The sequence below is a fragment of the Pinus tabuliformis genome, chromosome 7, assembly GCF_031772625.1.
Source record: "Pinus tabuliformis cultivar Carrire ecotype Pingquan chromosome 7, CPIR1, whole genome shotgun sequence".
NCBI classification, from domain to species: domain Eukaryota; kingdom Viridiplantae; phylum Streptophyta; class Pinopsida; order Pinales; family Pinaceae; genus Pinus; species Pinus tabuliformis.
The window spans coordinates 1,646,367,192-1,646,383,972 of record NC_142293.1 but is presented as its reverse complement, the minus strand read 5'-3'; the positions used below and the strand labels follow the sequence as shown (position 1 = coordinate 1,646,383,972).

At 35.4% G+C, this 16,781-nt stretch overlaps 2 pseudogenes across 1 annotated transcript; both read right to left on the bottom strand.

Annotated features, from left to right (window-relative positions):
• Window positions 1–234: 234 nt before the first annotated feature.
• Window positions 235–6,024, bottom strand: LOC149254712 (alcohol dehydrogenase 3-like; annotated as a pseudogene). The gene is made up of 7 exons (XR_016265490.1): window positions 5,535–6,024; window positions 1,962–2,122; window positions 1,691–1,766; window positions 1,519–1,580; window positions 1,233–1,328; window positions 925–1,086; window positions 235–738 (listed from the first exon to the last, which is right to left on the bottom strand). The product of XR_016265490.1 is annotated as an alcohol dehydrogenase 3-like (transcript).
• Window positions 6,025–7,209: 1,185 nt separating this feature from the next.
• On the bottom strand, window positions 7,210–9,513 carry LOC149254711 (protein NRT1/ PTR FAMILY 5.6 pseudogene; annotated as a pseudogene).
• Between the last annotated feature and the right edge of the window lie 7,268 nt (window positions 9,514–16,781).

The window sequence follows — 16,781 nt, the reverse complement described above, 5'->3', positions numbered from 1 at the left end:
TGAGGCATTACTTTAAGAGACAATTACGAGATCAGTTTCAAAGAAGAGCTGTAGGAGATGGATCAAACAACAGAGCAAAACTTTATGCTTTTTGGTAGATTCTGAAAATAGCAATAGAGAAAGGTTTAAATTGTCTACAGGTGATAAGAGATTCCAAACACATTGCAGAGAGGTCAAATGGAAATTTCAATCAGGAAAATTTGCAGCTGGCCCATCATTGGACGGAATCAGAGAAGCAAGGAAAAATTCCATGTCATTATCTTTTCAGCATGTCTGCAAGGGATAAATATGAAGGCTGATATATTGTTCAAGTAAGCACTGAGGATGCAGAACAGATGGATGGAGATGATTGAATACCCCATCTGGACCTTCTCATTCAATCTATTTCTAATCAAGCTATTATAGTAATGACCTTTTGGATGGCTGTTTTGGAAGCAGTGTCAAAACTTAAACATCATACTTACCCTAAAATTATTATAACTGTTTACATGCTTTCCAGGACTTTAATTGCATACCATAGTTACACATAAAAGCCACGACATTAATCACATAACAGTTTGAAATAGTTCAACATGCCTTCATAACATTGGAGATATTCCAACTATGTTCATATTTGTCACTAATCCTGGATGACTTTAATTACAGTTCTCAGACCCTCTCCTTTAAGCATGTGATCAAATGCCTTGTTGATGTCAGCAAAAGAAACCTTGTCTGTAAAAAATTATCCAGTTCAAGCTCCTGCAAATTTAACAATCAAGGAAGGAAAGATTAAAACTGTAATTATAACTCTAATTAGATATGATAAGCATAGATTGCTCCCATCATGGTACGGACAAAAAAAAAACAACTGGGAAATATGACCACACAGTATTATCTACAATTATGGTTTGAATAAGCTGTTACAACTATGTTATGAAGTCTTACCCCATTCAAATACATCTCTACAAGGCCTGGCAAATCAGTACGAGGCTTATAATTTCCAAAGAAGGTTCCTTTCAACGTTTTCTCGCTCAGAAAGTTTACAGGATTCGTTTTAAAGATTGCGTCTGAACGAGGGACCCCTGTTAAAATGGCTACACCCCAACCCTGCAAAAACAGAACTCTGATATCAAACATATGCATTGCCTGCATTTTCTTAATTAAATCGAAGCAATCAGTTTAAACTTTAAAGCTACAGCTTAGAATTGAAATGATTGATGTATCTTAAACCAAAGGAAACCAAGAGCTAGTACATCATGGCAACATTCCAAAGCTTGAACCATGGCCTCAATACTCCCTGTGCATTCAACGCTGCAGTCCACCCCTCCATCAGTTTTTTCCGCAATTACCTGTAAACATTTTTATAAGTGTTTGGAAATTAAGAGTCTACACTGCTTTTAATGGATGGTGAATGAGTGCACTCCATGCGAAAAATTAAAATCTCCCCCACCTAAGTACTAAAGTACCACACTAGTCAAAAGCAACCAATACTCTGATCTGGGAGAGAGTTTGATGATCATTTTGGGCAGCTCAACGTACCTGCTGAATAGGTTTTTCGTACTCTTTAGGGTTTATAAATTCCGTTACTCCAAATTGTTTTGCTGAGAAAGGAAAGATTACAAGAAAGGGTTAAAAAGGCAATTCTACAAGTCAACATATCAACATATGTACACAGATTTTCCAATAATGGAAGTGGGAAATATACAATTACCTCGTTCATATCTCTCATTATTGAAATCGATTCCAATTATTCGAGCAGCTCCTGCAATTCTTGCACCTTCACAAGCCTGCGTAGTTAAACTCGGGTCAGAAGGCTAACATATAATTAAACTCTACCCTCATCATATTGGTCCCAATGAAAATGCAGGTAGGGGAAGTGAACAAAATAGTCCCTAGAAAAAGGTTTGAGGACTTTAAAACTACAACATATACTAATATGCATACAGTGGAACATAAAGAGGGCACTTGTTATTAGTACTTACAGCAAGCCCAACAGCCCCCAGGCCAAATACTGCTACAATCGAACCCTTCTTGGGTTTGCCTGCGTTCAAAGTAGCACCCATCCCTGATTCCACAACAGAGAAGAATTTTACACAACAATTCCAGTCAAAGAAACCATTATCTTTACACTGGACATTAACGTCTGCTCATTATCACAAAAGTAACAACAATCAGAAAACCGTGGGCCTGCATAAGAGTCCCATATTACAGAATGAAAATGCATATAGATAAAGATTACTCTTAGGCAGTCAATTTACCTCATAAGCCTGATTGATCTTGTGACAGTGAAGGAGATATCAGCAAAGCGTTTACCTATAACAACATAGACTCATTTACTTGTAACAATGAGGACGATGGTTCTCGAGCTCTCCGCCCATAACAACCTCTGCCCATAACAGAAATGAAGGCCATGTTCCGCCCGTAACTGAAGGATGAAGGCCATGACGAGTAACTGAAGGAGGAAAAGCGTGATGAATATCACGAAATGTGCACAGATGTCAGTAGAGAGCGGCCCTAAAAAACTGTGCACAGATGTCAGATGTACATTCTTGTCTGAAGAATGCAAGGTGTCAATCTCTCAAAGAAAAGAAGCACGGGAGACAAAGGGAAGGGAGAAACCCATCGATGGCATAACTGTCCACGTGTCAGCACGGGAGAAAAAGGGACGACGAAAGTCTGTTCCAAAGGGAAGGCCTATCGGCCTAATTATTTGTATCCTAGTGACAATAAGTTTTTTATCAATTAGGTATAATAGGCAAGTACTAAGCAACAATGTTGCATATTACACTTGTTTAAGATTAGATTAAATTGTCACTTTTTATTATTATTATATTATAACAACATCTTAACTAACCTATATTGAATTATTATATTTTAGTAATTATATTACATTGTAATGTTGATTAATAATTATATTTAATTAATTACAGTTAATTTTAACTAAACAATAATTAACTTTCATTAAATATAATGATTCGATTTGGTACTATTAGAAAGCATTTAATGAAACTTAATTATTGTTTAGTTAAAATTAATTATAATTAATTAATTGGGGGATTTGATGTTGTCGGAATGCTTGCATTTTCGACAATGTTGTTGAATTTGATGCATACTTTTCTCAGAACTATTGGGTATTTCTTGGAGATAGGTCCTCTATTATCTAACATTTTTAAGAGTGGCAGGACATTCAAAGATATTAGGCATAATTTCCCTAGGGGATTTTTTGATGGTGACTCTATGGGGGGTGGCTATGGTTGTAGTGCAGTCATTTCCCTTTCCCCTTCTCATCATTGTCTCTTCTTCTATTCTGGTGGTTCTGGCATTAATAAGTGTGTTGAGGTGAATTCCTTTTGGGGAGTCCTTCGTTGTGTTTTATGGCTCGCCGTGGAAGTGATTGTCATCTTTGGGGATTCGAAAGTGACAATCGACTGGGCATTGGGTTCTCGCTCTCTTGATGTTCCAACTTTGGGTCATCGGTTGCAGGATATTAACACTACGAAGGATAGTGTTCGCTCCTTATCCTTTCCCCACATTTTTAGGGCACAGAATGCATTGGCAGACCAACTCTCCAAGTGTGGGGCATCGACAATTCCTGGGTATTTTCATTACGAATGTCTGGTTCAGGACTTTGTCATAAATTCAGGATTCTTCATTTTTGCATGATGGTTTGCATCTTTGCCTAATATGTTTCAGGCTGCCAACCATGTCTTTTTGCTATTCTTTTGGGACTTCAACCACCTCTCTAGGTCTTCCACTGCCATATGCAAGAGGTGTTTTTTTAATAAATTAAATAAAATTAACAAATACTATATAAAATAAAATTTAAAAAAAATGGCTTAATGTAACAACTTCATTTTATAATAATTTTGCTTATTTTATAATAAAAAAAATTGTTGTTTTTTTCCTCTCGAAGAAAAATCGATTTGGTTGAATTAATTTGCAATGCTATAAATGTGTGACTCTATATTGCTATAAATGTCTAGCTCTATATTATAATTAATAAGTTAAATGCATATAAGAATCTCCTAATGGGGTTATCCATAGTTGACTACTCCTCACACAGATGCGTGTTAAGTGGCCATTGTTTAAATTTTTCGAAAGCAACTACCGCGACCAATCCATTTCCTAATGTTTTTATGGTATTACTTAAATAAATCTTCCTCATGAAACATGGCATTGACTAAAGAACGATGAATAATATTAATAGTTTAATTGGACCGAAATTAAAAAATAAACAAATTAAACAGGAACCTTTAAATAACATTTATTTTGACGATAGGTCTGCAATTTTTCAATAATTGCAGCGGAATCAATGACGAGGAGCTAGGCATATGAAGTCGCTGTCTCTGGTATGGTGATGAGTTAAAAAGAAGATGACAAATAGATTGAAGATCACGGAGCCACGCCATGAATGCATTGGATATATTGTAAGCATTTCTTTTTGAAGTAAGCGAATCAGCAAATTGATTTTATAATAATAATAATTTAATTTTAAGGTTATTATCAACTAAAATATTTTATATATATATTTTTTATTTATGAGACAAAAATCAGCTTTAATTTTGTGGTTTGATTGTTAAAATCTACAATAATATATTTACTTTACTTTTTTTCAATTTGAAATTATTATCTCCGACAGAAAATACATATTTAAAGTTGTAACTTCGGGAAAAAAACACATTTCTTAACTATTAAGTTCACTAAAACTATACATTATGTATAATAACAAAGTTATAGAATATTAAATTTTTAATTGTAAGGCTAGTGTCAAACTAAATATCAAATTGGTGTATTTTCTATTTATTTCTAAAACCAAGATCCACTGTAACATTGATTTGGCTGTTAAAGTCTACAATAATGTAGATACTTTACTTTCTTTCAATTTGAAGTTATAACTTTTTACAAGAAAACACATATTTCTTAACTATTACCCACTAAACCTACACATAAATATGATGTGCAATAATAAAGATATCGAAACATAAATATGATGTGCAGTAGTAAAGATATCCAAGGCATTTTTATTGGGAACATTCACCCATAAACCTTGTATCTGAATTTACTTGATTGCCTATTCTTACAATATTCCAAATCATTTTTTTTACGTATTTTTGTCTATTAAATTTCAAAATACTCTCAAAATCAACAATTAAACTGAATATAGCTAAACCTTGTTACACTCCTAAACACCTTCGGAGGAATCTGCCATATCAGATGTAATTCGCTGGACATTTTTGTATGTGTATATTCGTGCCACAATAACATACCCGAATAAATTGATAACACTAAGAATGGCCAGAAGCCAATAAAAATAACCTAATTTAGCTCTGTTTAAATTGTTCGCCAGCCATCCTCCCTATCCGTTTCGTTTGCTTAACCCCTGAACAATGGTGACGAGAAAACTGCCCATAAAACTGGAGACACCCAGAACACTGAGATTGAAGGCAATACCCAAGCTTCTCATGCTATCAGGCATTTGATCATAGAAATATTCCTGCAGTCCCACTACAGCAAACACCTCTGCTATTCCCATCAAAACAAACTGTGGAACTAACCAGAAACACTCAGAGGGATTGTAATTTTAGGGCGGTCAAGTAAGCCATGGGTTTTTGCTACATGGATTCTCATGTTTTCTATTAGAGTTGCAGTGACCATGGACAGAACAGAAAATAGGATTCCAATCCCAATCCTCTGGAGAACAATTATTCCTCGCTCGTTGCCTGTTATTCTTCTGGCCAATGCTACAATATAACGGTCATATACAATCACGAAAATAATTGAACTAACAGTTTGAAAGGCCAGAAGCGAAGCTGGTGGGATTTGGAAATGGGGACCGATACTTCTATCCATGGTGCTGCCTTGTTTTACGAAGAGCGAATTGCTCTGCAATGCTGTCATTGCAAAGATTAAGCAAGAGAACCAAATGGGCACCATCCTCAATAAAATCTTGGTTTCCTCTACTTGAGTTACTGGGCAAACAATCCATGGATTTGGTTTCTTGCTTTGGTCTTCATCAGTAATCCATGCTGAAGTGCTTGGTACCATTATGGTTGCTTTGTCCAAAAACCTAATCCGTTGCCCACCAAAAAGGAGATGTTAGAATAATATGATTGCAGCTTGTCAATAGAACCATCTGGTTTCTTTGGCCACAAAAAAGAATCTATCTAGCATTTTCCCAATTTGAGCGAAAACAATGAGATTAGTTAAATGACACTGTCAACCATCTGGCTTCTTTGGCCAAAAAATGAATCTATCTAGCATTTTTCCCAATTTGAGTGAAAACAAGGAGATTAATTAAATGACATTAGTTCCTAGTGATTTGAGTCTTTGAAAGTTTCATGTTGTTGTCAATCTGTTTCTTTTTTTTTTTGTGTATGTATTATGATTGAAACAAAGAGATTTCCATGACTTTCCAACCATCATCACAAATTGTTTATGTATCTTAATGATGAGTAGAGTGCCTTTCAAAATTTAGATCATTTCAATCCTGATACATAATTTTTCCATAAGAAAAAACATATTGACAATATTAATTCTGATTTCTTACTCAAGTTCCATATGATTACATATGTTGTATCATTTCAATTAAGATATATAGTTTTTCCATAAGAAAAAACATATTGACAATATGAATTCTAACTTCTCATTCAAGTTTTTTTATGATTACAACACTCAAGTTTCTTATTATTATTATTTTTTCTATTTCTTCAATGGTATGTTACAACTAAGAAGGAAACTAAGATGTTATAAGGAGGTGATCAATCTTAATCTCTAAAATCAAAATTATCTCTATGTTGAATAATATTAAGAATTAAATGAACTAGCTAAAATAAAAACAAGAAATTTTCATGAGCTTCATAGTGTAACTGATCATTGGTCAATTCCCACAATACCATGGGATGAAATAGTTTGTCACACTGGGACACAAAAAAGACTAAAAAAGTTGAAGATGAAAAACACTTTTTCTTAGATTATCCATCTTATACTCACTTTCCATCTAATTTTCAAAATATTTGTCACACTACCGATTTTCATGTTCTTTACTTTTTAAATAAACAAAATTATAATGATCTTAAATCATTTCTCTAAATTCCAAATAGTCTCTTCTCTTCTTAAAATCTAATAAATCTATCTTTAAAAAAAAATTAACCGCATATATAATCATAATGTATAATCGTTGTTATGATTCCTTACCAAGTACCCAATTTACAAGACTTTATTTATGAATTTTCAGTAAAAAAATGCAGTGTAGCAGAAAGTTTCAGTCCATTGGAAATAAAAAGCAAAGTGATTTGCAGATTGCTTGCAAATAGCCATGGCCACTGTAACTGTCCCGAATCCGAATCCCCAACTTATGTTCTCCTGGACGTACGCAACAACTGTAACTGCTAAGAACAATCCAGCACAGACCCAGCAAAACCAGTGATTAAAGAAAGAATTCTTCTGAAGCATTTCATTTTTATCTTCCTCGTCAAACTGGTCTACACCAAACGGCTCCAGAGAAGGTTTGTGGCCACCCACCCCAAAGGATATCAAATACAAAGCCAAGAAATAAACAACATCATTTTGCTTCAGGGCTGGAGAGACACTGACAGCGTCAGCAATAGTAATCCCTGAAATCAACATTTAATCAGGGTCAAAGAAATTGCAGTATAAATGATAATAGAAATGCTGAATTTATGTCCATGGCAGATTTTCTGAATATCTCTGAATTGTACAGTCAGGAGAAGGGTCTGAATATCTCTGAATTGTACACTCGGGAGGAGGTTCAATTGTTTGGCCTTTCTCCGGGTTTATTATAGATTTTTCAAATGTTTGTGTTTTTGATGGTTAGGAAAAAGGTCAATTGTTTAGTCATTGCTTTTGGATTTTCTGAATTTTTCTGAATTGTACAATCATGAAAAGGGTTCATTGTTTGGTCTTTTTCAGGAGAAGGGTTCATTATAGATTTCTCTGATATTTTTGTTTTTATGATTAGGAAAAAAGTTTAGTCATTCCCAGGAAAAAGGTTAAGTGATCTTTTCTAATAATCAAATTTTGAAATATTCTCTAAATCTGCAATCAAAAAATATACAAAAATTACATAAAATATATATATAATTTTTCAATATAGATAAGATATATCTTTAATCTATATTTATAAAATCTGATAAATATATTTAAAATATTTTGAAATCTTCACTAAAATTATTAAAGATGATCTGATTTTCAAACTTGTAAACTCACCAAGACATAAGTGGTTGAGGAAATGAGGACCATCTTGTAACGTCCAAAGTAAACATCTGCCATAAACTCCCCTATAAGAGGCATCACGCATGTGGTGCCTACCCCGTAGTTCACATTTTTGACAGCAGTTGCAATCCCTTCGTCCAACACAGTGGTTAGATAGATGATCATGTTTAATGCAATCGCAACGTAAGCTATAGCCTCGCTGAATACAAACACTGTTCACAATTCATGCACAAATGTGTGATTAGTTCTTATGAAATCTCTTTGAAAGGCCTGGATTCTGAGCACACAGAGCATCATAATAAAATCACAATTCCTTCATTTTTTTATGAGGGACGGAGTGATCCTCCAAAAAATACTTTCTAAGTTTCTTGAATTTATACCATTTATAATATAAAGAATATAGCTAATTAAGTTCTCAATGATAGGTGGAGAGACTGTTTAAGTTTTTGATTCGTTTCTTGAATTTATACCATTTATAATATAAAGAATATAGCTAATTAAGTTCTCAATGATAGGTGGAGAGACTGTTTATTTTTGATGATAAGTGGAAGGACTATGGATACAAGATACAATTGAACCACAGTTTTTTCGGCAAAGATTCTAGAAGCTATGGATACCATTGGAATCAAGGGCCTAGATACTTCAGACACTTCAGATTTAAATAAGGACAATGCAAGACTTGATATTGGAAATCAGTTTGCTCTGGTTTCTTCGTGTGGTGGTCACAAGGAGAATGGCTTAAGGTAGAGAAAAAGAAAGAGAGGAAAATTTGACTTTTCTCTTCATTTATATATGAGTTTGTTTTTTTCGTATGATCTTTAATCAGTAGTCATGGGCTTGTCAATGTAATGCACTATAACATATATAACATATAATTTTGTTTTCACTAATAAAATTATAATTTTTTCTTTGAAAAAAAAAATGAAATAACTATTGAACTTATTTTAATTGTAAATTCATAAAATTTCATAAAAAAACAACTACAGCAATTAACCTTCTCAATTAAATTTCAAAATATTTCAAAAATATACCATTAAATTAAAAATACTAATAATTACTCAACGGACAACAGTAAATTGTCCTTACATTCCATATCCAAAAATCATGTTAAGCTAAAGAATACTTACCAAGAATGAAAATAGAAGCCTTCCATCCACCAGATTTTGCCCTGAGAACGGGCCTTCCTCTGACATCTACTGATCCATTACTAACCCAATCTAATTGCTCATCATTTCTTCCTATCTCTGGTTGCAAGGGTGTCTTCCAAAACTCCACCCATTCCTTGAAAGGTTGAAATTCCATAACTATCCCTAACACCACCAAATTTTCAGACTGTTCTAACGATGGACTTCCGTATACTCGTTCTCTTATATATATAAAGATAAAGAGTTGGACTTAAAACAGATCCATGTGAGAATCGCCCCCACCTCTAACACAGCCAAAGCAATAGGGCTAGATGATGACAATATAGAATCATATATAATTGTATCTTGTGGTAATTACACGTTGAAACTAATTATAATACTTGCAATTGTTTATTGTTTCCGATGCATGACCATCCTAATTGTTTATTGTCTCCAATGCATGTCCATCGGGCCACCTTACTTCGATTGCAGTTTCTCATTACATACCTATCTGCTTATTTGGGTCTTACTCTCTCTGTATTTGTTTACAAAGATGGACATTGAGATTTGTTATCGGAATTGTTTATGAAGTTGTTTATGGAGTTGTTTTCAGTATGATTTTTTAGATTTTTCTGTGTTAGAATTGGTGGAAATTTTGAGGTTAAAATTTGATTTGTGTTATTTAAATTGATTTTTTGATTATATGTCTAGATTCAGCACTCTAAAAAACTCCTACGGTACTTAGATTGTACAGGGATTACCCATCAAATTTATGATTTCAATAAATTCTGGTTAAATTAGAAAAAATAGACCCAGAAAAACCTACCAAAAAATCCCACTAAAAACAACTCTACAACTCTATTATGTATTGTCATAATGATTTCATTAAAACCAAAAGTTTAACTCTGACATCTGTCATTATCTCCACGCTGTCTATAAGGAACTCAAGACATTGAAATCAATTCAACCAACCAGGCTAAACCGACCCTGCAGATAATACCTGTCCAAGGCAATACAGACTCAAATGGTTAACCCCAAAAGTAGCCGGAATCCGGCAAAAAAAATTCAAAAAATCTTGCAAAAGAAGTCTTTGAATCATGTTTTTGATGGTGGAAATGGATTCACCACCATCAAAAACATCTAGGACACCAAAAATTTTGAAGTTTAACAACTATAATTTGGATTTACAAAAATCCTTGCCAGATTTTCTCTAAATATGACTGAAATTTCCATAACTTTCCGGGCAACTCTTCCGCCTCGTTAGACTACGCGGTTGTAATTTAGATGAACAAATAGTTGTCGTACTCCATAGAGTAGTTGGCTCCAACACTCATCCCAAGTCAATTATTTTATAAACATATTTTTTTGGTTTGTAGTTTTTCTTAATTCAAAACATTATAAAATATCAATAATCTCACATTTATTGTGTTAACTCGATATTTTTTTTGTTGACATTACAATTCGGTAATAATATTTCATTATCACTCTCAACCATAAATAAAAGACATAGTCTAACTAATAGACTAAATGATCATTTTATGAGATATCAATATATATGTTGAGATGTTATGATGATGTATACACTAGGTGTATGTATGATATATATACAAGTATATATACCAACTAAAAAAATGTATATCCATACCATCATGTATGCAATCATAGATAAGAGCCCATTTTCAATGATTCTAGCCACACTATCCACCAAAATACACGACCATTGTACAAACTTGACTAGACAATGACCTATTATATTAAGCCACATCAAATTGAGCACATGTATAAACTGATATATTGTTATAAATTGATGTATTGACATATTGATATTGATATGTGTTGTTGGTTTGTGTGTGTATCTATATATATATATATATATATATATATATATATATATATATATATATATATTCGGCTAAATGCTTCTATTAATTCATCCAAAGATTACACCATGGATGTCCAATATTCACTATTCTTTCAACCTCTCTCCCACCTAATTTGTTGTCTAGAAGATAAGCATAAAAACTAATTACAAAGTGTTTTGAATTGACCAAGAACCCAAAGACAGAAAGACCATAATCTCCAAAAGATCTCTAAGATAAAGAAAACCCACATAAATCAAAGTGTATGAGGATTAACCACATGGTTACCTAGTGAATCTCAAGGACTCAATTCCCTATGGACATGGAATTCTAAATGAGTCAATCTTCCATCCATGTGTTCCAATATCTCAGATAGTCTCCTTTGGCCCACCAAAGTGAAGTCAAACGATCCTCCATATTCCATTGATTGTGCTATAATTCATTCATGAAACTTATGACTTAATTATGATCATCATGACGGTTTTGTCCTAGTTGTTCAAGGAGAAGGGTGGCATGCCACAACTAGCACTTCAAGGTGCCAAAAGGTGAAGGAAGAACTATATGACCAAGAGAAGGGCGAGATTATGGGCCACCTACTCCTCTAACTCTGCTTCCATTCCTCCTTCTCCCTCCATCTCCACAACTTCCCACAATGTGCTCAACTCAATGCCCTCTTGGTCCTATACCTTTCTGCACTCTGTCACACATCTTGTACATTTTCAAACCAACCCTAGCCTACTGATACCAACACCTTACCTCCAGTAATACACGAAGACCAGACAATACCTCCAAACCCTAGTACCCGATAGTAAATTTCTGGCAAAGCCAATTCCAAACCTCTCTTAAGAAAGGCAACCCGCAACAAGAGATGTTACCTTTATTTGTCGAATAGCTTTTGCAGGATGGAAACATCCTCTTCCCCCCAATGACTTCGTCACCAACCAAATTAACAAACAAAAACCCAGAACAAAATTATTGATCCAAAAGCTTTGATTACAAACAAGATGACCCAATTTTTATAGATCAGAGAGGGGGTCTACAACCATCAACACTAGGATGGGGAGTCTCTCTTGTAGGATAATCACATAAACATAAATACACCTAGAAAAGAACATTGGGCTCCCTATGCATACTACCACATCAAACCCTATCTTTGCCCTCAAATGGAGGGCCTTGAAGCCATACCAAACTCCCATATAACCAACGCAAACCCCGAGGACAACGCATATGCTTCCAGCCCTCAATTGCAACCACAATTGACCTTGTAGCCTCTAAAACCCAAGCTTCCCTCAACAAAAAATGGGAGCGCAAGATGCAAACATAGCTAAATGACTCCCCCCCCCGCCCCAACTAAAGAAAAGAACTACACAATGAAGGCCAAGGGAAAAACCAAGGAAGCTTACCAGATTGATTGATACAGAACACCAGCTTAGAAATGCCCCACCAGTTGTCAAATTTAGGGTGTGCCTTCCTCACTCTCAACCTTTCTAGTGGCAACACAAACCCCTGTTATTAGCCTCGCTAAGGTCTCAAACTTGGTATGACTGGCCTCCAACAATACCACACGGAAATCCCCACTTGCATACAAAACCCTTTATTGCAGAGTACCATAATCTAAGGAGCATGTACAGGTTGGTGACCTGTGAAAAATCTTCACATCCTTTTCCACCATCAAAAACACCCATACCCAAGCTTGCAAACAGCAATATTAATCTCATCATCTTGCATATAACCCTACCACCCAAGATCTCGAAACATCCATGTGTTATGTTATGCATGTTTCCCATACATAACATGTACCCTAGTTCAAATAATGATAGGGGGATTAACCCCTACCCCATCCCCTATTTGACCTCGATCATCTACCTCCATTGGGGGCTTTGTTTCAATTTCCAGGATACTACTCAACTGCTCGTTCCAAATATTGAAATTTTAGGGTAGCCAATTTTGAGTGAGCCCCGGGCTAGAATCTTGGCTTCCCCAATTCGCCAACAAATCCACTACTTTGTTCCCCACTCATTTTGAATGTGCCGTGATGACGAAAGGGAAGGAGAGCACCAGGTTTTGAGTTCTATTCACCAAAAGATCAAGGCACGAACTCTTAATGACTTTTTGAACTAGAGATCCATTGCTTATTTTTTTAACCACATTCACAACCAACTATGAATCTCCATTAGTCTATTACTTGTTATATCCCACTTCATGAGCTAGGAATATACCTCTTTAAAGAGCTTTGAATTCTTCCATGTTATTACTAGTATACCCAAAGTATCCAACATAAAACATAAAAGGATGGTCCCGATCATCATGAAATATTCCCCCATACCCAACAGGCCCAGGATTTCCTTTAGAGGCCCCATCAAAATTAACCTTGATCAATCCTTATGGAGGAAGGGTAAAGGCTGTTGGAGATAAGCCAAGACCACTAAGTCACTGAGAGACATGTAATGCTACCATATTTTCCAAGATTTCTAAGTCTCGTAAAATTTGATCTTCCTCGCCTTCCACATTCCAATCGTCTTTTGCCCACTTCTTATTCAGTATCATTTCTTTCATCTTAAGCTTCGTGTATTTTCATATAGAATCCTTTGTGTTATTTAGATCCTTGAATTTGATTCTATTGTGCTCTTTTCATACATTCCACAAAAGGAAACCCAAAACCAAACCACATGCCCTATTCACAATCAGATTTTTGAAAAGAGAGGGGTGCCAAGATTCAATTGTTTCCCATAAACTCTTAGGGGAGCAGTCTAAATAGCAAAAAATGTTGGACCAGAGAATTTCCATGCTTGCACATGTGTTGAACAGATGGTTAATGCTTTCCTCATATTGTTGAGAGATGGGGAACCACAATGGTCATATATAGCCTTTTCTCCTCGAAAGGTCTCATGTTAGGAGTCAACGTCAACCAACTAACTAGAGGAAGCTCAATACCTTTGACCATAACTTTCCTTCCCAAATCTTCCACTAGAGGGGATCCTTTGGGATTTCCTTGTGATTTTCCATAATTCCATAAGTCTCTTTGATGGTGAACACACCCTATGTTTGATATCCCCATCTCATCTTGTCTCCCCCTCACACTACCTAAATTTTTTTGTCTTTTAGTTGTGTATCCATAATCTGTTAATCATGTGAAAAATGTTCCTCATCCTAGTGATCCTGTGTTTCCATTCTCAACACTAATCTTTCGAGGATATTTCTTTCCAGAAATTAGGAACTAATATTGCCCTTGTCCCTGTGGTGTACTCTTTAAGACATCTTAAATCCTCCCCTCTCTCCATCCTTGGGAGTTGTTGCCAAGAATTTTCCTAAAACTTGGTTGTTCCATCATATGTAATCTCCCAGAACAACTGATCTTGTATAAAAGGCTTTTCTTCCAATGTTAGATTTCATATTGATGACCCTAATGGGAAATATCACTATCACACTTTATTAGCTTAAGAGATCACCTGGTTCTATTTACTATTCCATATTAGTTTCCACAACTCTTGACCTCCCTAGAGCCATCTCCACCATAATTTGGTTCCCATGGTTTCATTAAGAATTCTAGGGTCCCTCAAACCAAGACCACCACCCCATTTTGGCAAAAACAAATTCTCCCAAGACACTAGAGTCCATTTTTTGGCTTGCTGATCCCCTTGCCACAAGAATTTATGAAAACTATAAATGATGTTCTTATATACCCCCTTGGGTTCAAGTAGATTGACAACTAATAAATAAGAATGGCTTTTAGAACAACCTTGAGCAGAGTAATGTGAATGGGAAGATTCAACGCTTTGAAGGTCTAATTTTCCAACCGCCTACACTAGAGTCCATTTTTTGGCTTGTTGATCCCCTTGCCACAAGAATTTATAAAAACTAGAAATGATGTTCTTATATACTCCCTTGGGTTCAAGTAAATTAACAACTTATAAATCAGAATGGCTTGTAGAACAACCTTGAGCAGAGTAATGTGAATGGGAAGATTCAACACTTTGAAGGTCTAATTTTCCAACCCCCTAGAGATCTTTTCCATTATCTCCAACCAACATGAAACTCACAGTGAATTAGCGACAAGAGGGATGCCAAAGGTATTTGGTTGGTAGGGAACCCATTTGAAATTCAATATTTCTCGCCAAATTCCTTTGCACCAAATTATTGGTATTGAATAAATACATACTAGATTTTTCCCCATTTATCGTCATGCTAGAGGCAACTTGAAAATTTGAGAGGATCATATCTAATCCTCATATCTCTTGAATAGTTGGCTCACCAAATAACTTAATATTGTCCACGAATTATTAATGAGTGATGGGAAAATTGTGACACTACTACATAGTCCACTAAAATCTGATGACCTAGTGTTGGGCATTTAAAATATTTTTTTCGTGACTCTGACGGGCCTCATTTTCCAGGCTTGTCGGTGGAACTTGGTCGAATAATTGGAAGGAAAAATGGTCATCAGATATCCTACTATAGCCTTTAGTCAGATAAACAATGACAAGAAAATGAATACTCCATCAAGTATCTAACATGACATCCAAAAGATAACCCACGACATCCTACCAAACAATCCACAAATTAGACGATCATAATCCAACAATGAGGCATGAAATAGTCGATGGGAAATATTTTAGCCTGTAGTCAGATAAATGAAAAATAGCAGATGAATGGTCTATCGGGTATCTTACCCCATGCTCATAAGATATTTGATGAAGCCCCACTGGGAAGTCCAAAAATTCGACGATAAGATTCCAATGACATGCATCAGATTGTCGATGAACCTCTAGTGGTGAACCAAAGGCCAAGTTGTAAGCCCACTAGGTTTTTTGATGCGCCATTATCGAAACACCAATGGAATAATATGAAGGATGTGATCTATATCTAATGACCAGTTTTGATCTTTGGAGGTCGAAAAATCGACGACTACTGTTGTGCTTCCGACTGCTACATTATACATCTGACTACCACTTCCAACCTTTCTGTTTCGGGAAGCTGACAGTTTGTCCAACAACCTAGATTTTTAGCCAATAGAATTAAGGGGTAAATCCAACATTCCCTCTGTGTATCCAATAGGTTTTGCATCAAAATTATGATGGTTAATGGACTACTAAACAAAATTATATTCAGAGAAACAGGATTCCTAGTTTTGATAGGCGGTATCACATAAATCAAGGGGTGGCTTTTCAGGCATTCTTCTACAATGAATACCCATCAGCATGACACCATGTCGACCCAATGATGGGGCTAACACCTCCCATCATATTGTTCAACCGTCGCTCGCATCTTTGCGTCCAAAATCATCAAGTGATTGTAAATCCCTCAATCCTACGGCTGATAAGGTGCATTGCCCACAAACTCACTCACATTTAAATGTATTTTTAACTCCCAACGTGATCTGACGACCCACACTCATTCCATCCAATGGTCGATGTTTCATGTTGGATGAGAAGATGATGCTTTTATAATGTCTTTTCATCGAGCAATATGATCCAATGGTTGTTAGTGATGCATATGAACGGCTGCCATGATATATTGGAATGTTAGGTGCATGGGAGTTAAAAACCCCGACCTGGCCCGATATGTTATTGCTATGACCTATAACAAC